This window comes from Pinus tabuliformis, chromosome 4_2, assembly GCF_031772625.1.
Source record: "Pinus tabuliformis cultivar Carrire ecotype Pingquan chromosome 4_2, CPIR1, whole genome shotgun sequence".
In the NCBI taxonomy this organism is placed as follows: Eukaryota; Viridiplantae; Streptophyta; class Pinopsida; order Pinales; family Pinaceae; genus Pinus; species Pinus tabuliformis.
In genome coordinates this window covers 1,101,601,447-1,101,611,358 of record NC_142304.1, presented here as the reverse complement: position 1 = coordinate 1,101,611,358, position 9,912 = coordinate 1,101,601,447, and positions in this window count along the sequence as shown.

The window sequence follows — 9,912 nt, the reverse complement described above, 5'->3', positions numbered from 1 at the left end:
GGTTTTCCCCAAGAGTTGTAGGGGGTTTTTCCAGGGTCAAGTTGACAAAAAATATCAGTGTTTTAATGTGTTTTTAATGGCTGTTTTTAATTGCTGATTTTTAATTCTGCAATTTCCAGCATTCTGAAAAATTTCCAGAATTTGTGTTTTCAGCAATATTTATTTTTTCAGTCTGTTAAATGTATGGTTATGGGAATGGGCATTTAACTACATGGGAGAAATAAGGAGAAACTGAAAACCGGGGTGGGAAAACAGAAATTTTTACAGCTCATTATTGCTGCATACATCCCTCTTTTTCTTTGAAACCTTAAAAAAGCCAGTAAAGAGATAAACTGTTTGTTCTCTCCTCCTCATCCATCGGCAGGTTTGCTTGGTTCAAAGTTAGTCATATCTTAGAATCACAACATGAAATATAGGATATCTTCAGATTTTGCTCTTTTTCTATTTGTCAACTCTTTGTTGCGTCAGGAGTCAAGTTTGACCTTCACACTAAAATCAATCTTGTGCTGAGTCAAGTCTGGTTACCTTCCTTTTAAAAACAGTTATTTGATTATGTCAATTACAGAAATGGGAGTCCATTTGGATATTCAATGGCAGAAGTTATTTGATACAAGTGATAAATATGAAATAGAGATACAAGTTCATTGTTGATGGTGAAGACTAGCCCTGACAATTTTCCTGTCTACGGTTTTTTTGTGAATGGTTGGCCAGTCCGCCTTGTGCGATCTCACTATTTTTCATATCTGTTTTATCAGGATCTAACCCAAGTAGCTCATTATTTCTGCATGTATCCCTCTTTTTATTTGAAGGCTTAAAAGGGCTTGTACAAAGATTTACATTTTGTGTTGATGGTTGTAGCTCGGGCAGGTACTTCTGCACAGGCCTTAGTGTCTGGTGGTGCAGAAGTCACCCAAAGTCTCCTTAGGACACTTGCTCAAGTATTGAGTAAGTTGCTATTGTAACTTAGCCTAACTCTAACTTAGAAAAACACATAATTAATTATGTTGGCTATTGAGCTAAAGAAACTAAGGAAAAATAAAGTATTTGCTTTGATGATTATGTTTTAATCTCAACTGTTGATCTCAAGTGAGGCAAGGTTTAATTTCGGCCATATATCAGTTTGGAGATTAGGGTTAGGGATTTAACTCAATTGGGAGCTATAAGAGCAATGCTAAGGATAGGATAAAGACACACTATACAACAGCATAAGACATTTAGAGAGATATTTTCTCAAGTGAGGAGTGAGATAATCAAGTGTGTTTGGTCCAAGGAAGGTGTAGGGGTACAACATTGGAGATCCAAATCAGCCAAACAGATCAAGGACAAATCTAGGCCCTAATTAGCTGGATAAGATCCAGGGTATGCTGCAAATGTATTTTAGTTAGTTGGGCCATTATTCTAGGATGGATGGCCAAGTTGCTTCAGATTATTAAGTTAATGAAGAGTTGTTGATTGTGCATACTTTGTATGTGTCACATATGATTGTAGATTGGTTAATATTTTTGTTTCTACTGAATATTTGTGTTAAGAACCTACTTGTGTTTTTATTTAGTAGATCAGTAATAATTTGCTAGGAACTTGGCAAGTGCTAGGTTCAGGATTTGACATATTATTAGAGTGAAAACTTTGAGAAGCCGATCTCAAGATGCTAGGTTCGTATAGGCATTGTTGGGGCTAGGTTCGGCCATGATTGTACGGGACAGATTTAAAATTTTCAAGCCGAGAATCAAAAGGTTGTGCAATGTATGATGGCCAAAGAAAAAAAAATCCTATATGGATGCGGCTGCAGGGTGGATTTAAAATTTAATTAAAAAATAAGAAAAAGGAAAGGTGCTAGTTTCAAGATTTAACATGGTGTTAAAGGATATAAGGGGTTTAATGCTTGAGGGTCTAGTCGAGGGTAGTTGATAATGTGTGCTGTCAAACCTCGCCTTGCTGCCAATATCAACAATCGACCAACCATGGCTCATAGAGGAGTTAGAAATTTTGCTGGATCGAAAGGCAGCTGCTGATGTAAACAACGACAGTGCAGGGTTGCGTAGTAGTGCACCTGGGTGAAGATCAATCAGTTGGCAATGCACTGAGGCAAGAGATTGGGGGGTAGGCTCAATCATAAGGGAGTAGGCGACAGAGGTCAAACTGAGTAGGGCCACGGGTGGAGTGGTGTCGGGGCCACGTGAGGTGGTGAACATTGACAAGTGGAGATGAGGCAGGTGGAGTTTGGGCCAGACGACGGGCTAACAAGTACCAACTGTTAGACAAGTCATTGTCAGGGTCCAACTAGCATTGCGTCCAAGCCGAAATAGTTGATATGTTAACAACAGACAAGGCGGAAGATGGGTGGTTGTAGCTGTGCCCGCGATAGTTTATTGGTTGATAGGTTGTGGGGCCAAGCCCACAACTACTAAACGGGTTTCGATCCGTTGTAGATCCAATTAGAGAGTTGTATAGAGCTGGGTCACTGAGGAACTGGACTCACTGACATGTTGAGTGACTTCGGAGTACAATAGTTGCGCATAGGTAAACATGGCTGGCAGGCGGCAAGGCAAATTGTGGGTTCAAGCGTGGGGAGACATTGGGTTAAGGGTAGAGCCACTAAGATATCGCGACTGCAAGGTGAAGGCGGTTGGATAGACGACAAAGGTTGTCGGGACTGGGCGAAGGAGATAGTCCACGTAACGGGAGGTGTTAGGGACAATCGATAGGTGCAAGTGGTCGGGGTCAAACTAGGGCAGATAGAGCCACAACTAGAAAGGGTTTGCAGGAAATGAGACCCACATGTAGAAGTTAGCTAGACTGTGGATCTGGCGGGGAACCCACAACCAACAACACAGTTTCCTTGAGAACCAGGGTGACCCTAGCCTTCCAAGATAAGAAATTTGAGACTCCATCTGGTGTGTCTTCAAACCAAGGACCCATTGTAGTCATCTTGCAAATCTCGCCAAAGATGTGTGGGCAAAAGCCTTGCATGAGCTAGACCCCCTCATTAGCCATCACCTGGTTCCTTGAATACTTGATGCTCAACCACATAATAAAGGAACTCTTGCATGTCCCAACCTTGATGAGCGAGAAACTGACTCATCACTAAGGGGTTAATAAGTGCTAAAACATTAAAAGTAAGCTTGGGCTCCTAAGCAATGCTTCTAGTCAAAGCATTAAAAAAAAGAAGTAAAATGTGCACCAGAAGGGTCGAAAAAAGCAAGCTGAGGAAAGGGGGTAACTCATGCCTTCACAATTGCTCCCCCCTTGCATCTATACACTTAGGATGATGGACCTCCATCTGCTGGTTCCAGGGCCATGGCACCTTGCCCCAAAGTCCTTCCCCTCCATTGCCACTATTATTAGAAGCACTCGTGGATTGAATTTTTGATGTAAGACCTATCACTTCCCCTTACGGGTTGGAAACACCCGATAGAGTTGACCATCTAGCAATCCCTTACACAAGTAGGGAACACTTTCATGGGATTTGGTCTTGTTAGATATTTGAAGGCAATCTCAGTTTGAAGTGTTATTATTCCCCTAATATTAAGTATGGTCCTCTATGACGCATCTGTGGTCTCTGTCCCTAATGATTGGTGACTTTCACTTGATCTTGAGATGGTTTTTCTAGGTGCTTCTTCACACAACAACAGGGGCCTTTGAGGGCACCTTACATATTACACAACTTCCTTTTCCTTTGCAGACTCTTTGATCAAGCCGCATTTTTGCAGGTCTCGCTTAATAGGAATGGTCCATTCTTTGAAAGCGGGTCTTTAACATCAAATGTTCTGACACATTTATTAACAAGCCTGCACATGTTCTCGACTGGTCTAATCGACACACCTTCCATTGCAGACTCTTCAAAAGCGGCTCTTAGAGTGAACTGAGCGGATCCAGATCTGAATCCGTATCTGATCTGGGGATCTGCGGATCCAACAACCCAGACCCACGGATCCGGTAACATATCACATGTGATTTTAATAACTTAAAGTATCTAGTACATCTCCTCATAAAAAGTACTTTAGCCCCTTGACATTAATTAAACTCATAATGCCACTTAGACAAAAGATGATCAATGTGTCCCCCTAGGCTAAAAGGAGAAATGCCTAGGAAACACCTCCTTGTTACCATTTTCAACACCCCTTACTCCAATCAATTCTCATCTTCTTTGAAAATTTGCCCTAAAACTCCTTTAGCCCAAGTAGGAATAGGCACTGGCCAAGGTTCTTTTCTTGGAAAAAAATCGTAATTTCCATTCATAAGATGTAATTTACATTCTGTATATGCAATAGATGTGTTGCTGTAAAAGTCAAAGACTCCTAATTTGGATTTCAAAAAACTGCATGTATCATCAAATATTTGTTCTGCATATTGTTCAGTATGTTCTTCATTCAAGCACATACAATAAAAAAGAGTAGTTCTGATAGACCTTTTGAAAGAAAAACAAAAAGGAATTTGTTCATTCATACAGTAGATAGTGTTAAATAGGAAAAAGTATGGTTATCAAGTGGAATATGGAAGCCCCTTCCCGTAAAGGGCTTGAGGAAGAAATCTGATTGTACTCCATCCCCACTTTCTTTTGTGGTCCATTGCACATAATCCAACCAAAGACCCTCCTTTGACAGAGAGTTTGCCAGCCTGTTTCTGCTCTTGTAGACATGACAGTAAGAGCATAGATCATAAAACTTCTTGATTAGTAATATTTCATCCACAAGCGCATATAAATGTAAGTTTGGGCGTCTTTGAGAGCCATTGAACCAGTTGATAACATTCATGGAATCCCAAAATATTTGAAGTGATCTACAACCTTGTTCAAAAGAGAAAAGCAACAGAAACCTCAAAGCCATCAACTCTACATAGTTGTTTGTGCCCATGCGCACTGGCCAAGGTTTTGTTCATAAAAAAATGTTAAAACCTAAAGATTTATCTTTTCTTATCTCTCCTAGGCTTTTAAAGGTAAACCGGTTAGAGCTTTTCTAGGGTCATTTTTCCACAGAGTTGAGTTTGGGTGGATGCATGTGGATGAAATTCCAAGGTTCGCCTTCATAAATTTTGTAAATGCAAAATCTAGCATTAATTGTGGTGAAACCTCCCTAATTAGGGTTGGTGTTATCTTTTCCAAGACTCCTTTGTATTTAAAACCCTAGTCCTTAGCCAAGCTTCAACGTGAAGCCTGTTTGAGGATTCCCTTAGTTGATTAAATTTATTGAGGAAATCTTTTCATTGACTTCTACATGTATAAATACTCCTTATCATTGCATATCGAGAAACCCCAACTTGTAGTTGTCCGTAGCAAGCCTATGGTTAGATTACCCGTACCCTTACAAAGAAGATTTAAGTCTATTTTGTTTTTTCTTTTTTAGACCAGAACGAGTATTTTCATTTTGTATTATATTCAAGTCTCCGCCTTGTTCGCAGCAAATACATCAGGTATTACATATTTGGTTCATCAAAATTTCCAATTGATCTCTCCTTTCCAGGAGGATTACAACTTTATCCTGAGGAGAATATTGCTGAGTAACAAAAAGGAGGGTTTTGTAGGTATATACCTTACAAGATTGCCCAACAAAAAACAAAACTTACACCACATTTCCTTACTGATTGATTATAAAATTTTTCATGACCATGAACTTGCTGCAGTCCTGGAGAGGTTCATTCAAGTCTAGACAATTGACAATGTGTGGAGTGCTTGAACTTGCAGTATTGCTTAAGCTGAGAGTCAGACTCTTGACTTGTTGTTTGAGCTTCTCAATTTGCCTTCCCAATGCATCCATTTCATCTACATGTCTGGCTTCTCTTGTCTTCAATCCTTGGATATCATCCAATGCACTAGAGGTCGAGGTTAATTGATCATTTTGTTTTAGTTTGATGGTAAAAATATCCAGCTGAAGAGCATCAAATCACTTTACAAGCTGAGTTAATGATGCTTTGTGATTGCACCGCTTTGCTATTTGGTGCTCTTGACCACCAATCTTGGAATACTCCATAGTGAAGCCAGAACAACAAAGACTATACTGACGAGTAATCCGAAGTAAATCAAGGACCACCTGGATGTTGAAGGATGTAGCTATGGTCAGTCTTCATAATATTATTTTTTATCGATGTATTTTGAATAATTGAAATTATTATTGACAAGCATGTTCTCCGTGACCCTTTCAAAGGAAGAAAATTGAACTTTGTTAAGTGTTATTTAACCTACCAAGTTGCCTAGTCGGCCCTCCTAACCATCATGTCGGCTCAGCTTAAGTGGCACCCTTTCACATGGCTTGATGGCTATATATAGCCCACTCACATTCCTCATTTGATACATCACATATTCATATCTATGATTCGCGCTCGCTCAAGGAGACTTGGAAGGCTGAGTAGAAGACGAAGAAACATATCTCTGATCTGCCCTTGCTCAAGGAGACTTGGAAGGCCGAGTAGAAGACGAAGAAACATATCTCTGATCTGCCCTCGTTCAAGGAGACTTGGAAGGCTGAATAGAAGACAAAGTTTGAGGTATAAATTTTCTGTGGTCTGAGACACATTACCATGTGCATTTTGAGGCTCATCTTCTAAAGTATAATGTGAAGCTCTGTGGCATAATCTTGAGGCTGAGGCAGAAGGCAATATTCGGCCCTCTTGGAGAACTGAAGCAAAGCTCTTTACATACCTCTTTTGTGGACAGATTTGGGAAGCATTTTGTCTTGGTATGCTGGAGGGTTGACTTGGCACTTGGAGGTTGGTTATCTTAGCTACATTGCTGGTCAGTTTGTATATGACTTGATCTCTTGTTGACTTGATTCTATAAGGAAAGGATTGCTGGGTTTTTCCCCTTGGAGTGGGGTTTTCTCAGGGTAAATTCTTGTGTGGTTGTCTCTTCATGTTTCTTTTTTGTAGTTCTCTGTATAATTGTTTTTATGTTGTTTAATGAATAAAAGAAAAGATCAACTGAAGTGTAAAATCATAAGAAACAGTTATCAAGTTAAGAGAACTACCAAAATTCAAGATGGTATCAGAGTTAGGGCATGAATGAGCAGCCCTAAAGGAGGATTTAATCCACTACATCAATTTAGAATTGCTGGACCTGGATCGAAGAAGTCATAAATACTGAGAAAATAGATTAAGGCCGAAGCCCTAACTGGAGTTCAAAGCCCTAGACCTGGAAAAGGACAAAATCGTTACAGAGACAAAGTTCAGAAAGGAGCCTCAGAAGGCTGAAAATTTCAGAAGGTCTAGGAGGTCGAAGAATCATAGAACTATCCTCGGGACAAAAATCAATAAAATAAATCTTAATCCGAGAATCTATCCAAATTCTTAGAGAACAGATTAAGTTGCATAGGCTGAAATAGCCTCAGAAGTTCACTTCAGTAAGGCCGAAAAAGGGAAATCTCTGTTAAGGATGAAGGCTAAAGGTTCACAGAAAACTGTGATCTAGGCCAAGATGCATCACAAGGATCTGAGCTGTATCTCTTTCAAGGAAGAAGCCTAAAGAAACTTGAAGAATCCGTTATGGTTCTCATTGTCTAATACTAAAAGATGTGTTTTCATGTGACTGATAGTCAAGTCAAATATGAGGACCAAGGCATATAAGGAAATCAGAAAGTCTGCTGTAAAACCAAGTATGCGAACTAAGACACTCAAAGAAACAAGAAAATCAGTGAAGTGGACAATCTTGAAAGATATGTGCCATCAAATTACTTTGACAATGTTCTTGTATAAGGACCAGGGTATAGTATCAGAATAAGGAGAAATGACTACAATAATCTACGAAGACATGTGATCCTCTCACATGATCTGGAAGGTTGGAGCCTAGACATTTTACATTGTATCTCAGGATCAAGCCATCTGCGGCCTCAAGCAAGTCAATAATGACATACCATATCTTACTATCTGAAGGCAAATAAACCTTGTAATGGGCTACCTGAATAAGCTGTGTTCTATACTCAAGATCTTTACAATTAAGCTACTGATATTAGACAGATACTTGCTGCTGGTATTTGACTTTTTGGTTAGGAGGCTGAAGCAAACAAAGTTCCTTTTTCAGATTAATTACTCCAGAAGACTTGGAATATGAAGTTATCCATTGAGGATATAAATATTATATATTAAAATATGAATAAGAATGATCATGATTTACAATGAGAACGAGAGGCTTGCTTATATATCAGGGAAGTGTCTCTTCATGGAGAGTCATGTCTCATTTAGACATGCCACTTCAACCTAATTACTAGTTTAACTAATCATTGTTTATGATTATTATCGTTTACATTATTTTACGTTATTTATATATGTTTTATTTGTAACATTGCCTTCTTCCTCAAAAAGCTTTGTCCTCAAAGCTTGTTAATGAAAAAAGCTTGATCTTTTTTTTGGCTTCAAATGTCTTTCTGTCTCGGAACAATCATCTTCGTCGATACAAGCTGATATGATCTTCTAAGTGACAAACAAAATTGTCGCATTGAGAAGGGATCAGACCATCTGAGATTAATCTTCTGTGTAGTATTGTGATCACTGGAATTTTGTAACGACTTGTCAACATAAGACAAGATTGATTTTCTGTCATTGTTCTTTGAAACATCAATTTGTTGTTTCTGGTCTGAATGGTACATACAGGTAGCTTCATTGAGTTGTCTACTCTCATGATTCAAATGTCGATACAAAACTTTTTTGGTTTGACTTTCACTTATTAAGTGTGGAAATTTTTTGATTTACTTTAGGGAATGATGTTGTTGAGTTCGTTACCAAACCTTCACTTGGGGTGTTTATCATCTGAACTGCAACATCCAAGCGCGTCTTTTCTTCAACTTGCTTGTCTTCTTCCTGATTTGTGACATTCACTGGGTCGGTATCTGTTGTTTTGTTGTCAACTTGAATTCCCACATTTGATGCTTCCTCCTTGATAAGTTGTTGTACCTTGTTTTCTAATGACTTTTTATCCTTCTTAAGTTTCTTAATTTGTGTCAATAATTTTTCACCATGGTTTTTAAGTCGAGAAACTTCTTCACTTTTGTCAACAATGATTTTGTCAATTTCATTTTGCATATTTTGTAATGCTTTTTTACCTTCTTGAGAAACTACTTTTGAAATATCTGATATATCTTTTGGCGTTACTGAATTTGGTTTCAGTGTAACATCTCGGAGTGTTATTTTCTTCTTCTTGTGGGAAAATGTTAGAAACTTTTTCTTCGTATTTAAAATGACAGATCCTACTATTTCCATCCAGGATGATCCCAAAATAATGTCACCTTGATTGTTCCATAGGGTCTGAACTGAGAATTGTGATACAAATGTATAATCTTCAATGTTTAACTGTAAATTGGCTATGTCATATATTTTATTGGGAAAAAAGTCTAATTTTTCAGTAATATTCGACTCCAGGATCACTAGTTGGTTTGCGATTTTAGGTGTTATATAATTTGCATCTTCTGCTGGAGAAATAGAAATAATAACATCTTTTCCTGTGAGATTTCCTTTAATGTTAAATAACGCTTTACCGTCTCTTGGTAAGGTTTCTGGGAATCTTATGGCATTCATTTTTGTATTAGACTCCATTTTTGCTTATCAATATGAACTTGAATTTTTTTTTAAAATAACCCTTCTAATTTTTATAATAAAATATTACTTTTCCTTAATTTAAAGAAACTTTCCATTGACTTGAATTAGGGTTATTTTGTCCTTTTTTTTTCCTTTTTAAATAACTTTTTTTTCAATAATTTAAATCTCTTAAATTTTTGTTTTTTTTTTTGTTTTAACTTACTAATCTCCCAAATTAATTTCAATATATGTATAGTCCTTTTTATTTTATTGTCAAATACTTCTCTTATATTTTTATTAAAATACCTTACCTCTTTAATGACTATATAAAGCTTCCTCTTTCAGTAAACCAAAACTTTTGATTTGATTTTCAATTGGTAGCTTTTTGTTTTCCTTGTCATACAATGACTGCTT